Source organism: Crocuta crocuta, unplaced genomic scaffold, assembly GCF_008692635.1.
Source record: "Crocuta crocuta isolate KB4526 unplaced genomic scaffold, BGI_CrCroc_1.0 scaffold57, whole genome shotgun sequence".
NCBI lineage: Eukaryota > Metazoa > Chordata > Mammalia > Carnivora > Hyaenidae > Crocuta > Crocuta crocuta.
In genome coordinates, this window is record NW_027532163.1 from 3,216,112 (window position 1) to 3,216,349 (window position 238).

General features: G+C 59.7%; 1 protein-coding gene across 4 annotated transcripts in view; it reads right to left on the reverse strand.

The window, feature by feature from the left end:
- The window catches only part of TBC1D19 (TBC1 domain family member 19), a 152,404-nt gene that overhangs the window by 151,863 nt on the left and 303 nt on the right, over positions 1–238 (reverse strand). The window lies entirely within an intron of this gene.

Sequence of the window (238 nt, forward strand, 5' to 3'; positions counted from 1 at the left end):
GTCCAACCCAACACTACTGATGCTAGCGGCTTAAAAAATTAGACCCTGGAAAGGACTGCAATATGAATGAATGGGCTCCGCGGTCTCCAGCCTAAAGAAAGGCGGGAGGCGCCCCACCCTTCTTTAAAAATCTATTACCACGGCGCGCGAGGCTGAGGCAGTGCTGCTTGCACCTGCAAGGGAGGTTTTGCTGTGCGCGGGGCCGAGCTGGGGAGACCGGCCGCGGGCGCCGGCTCCG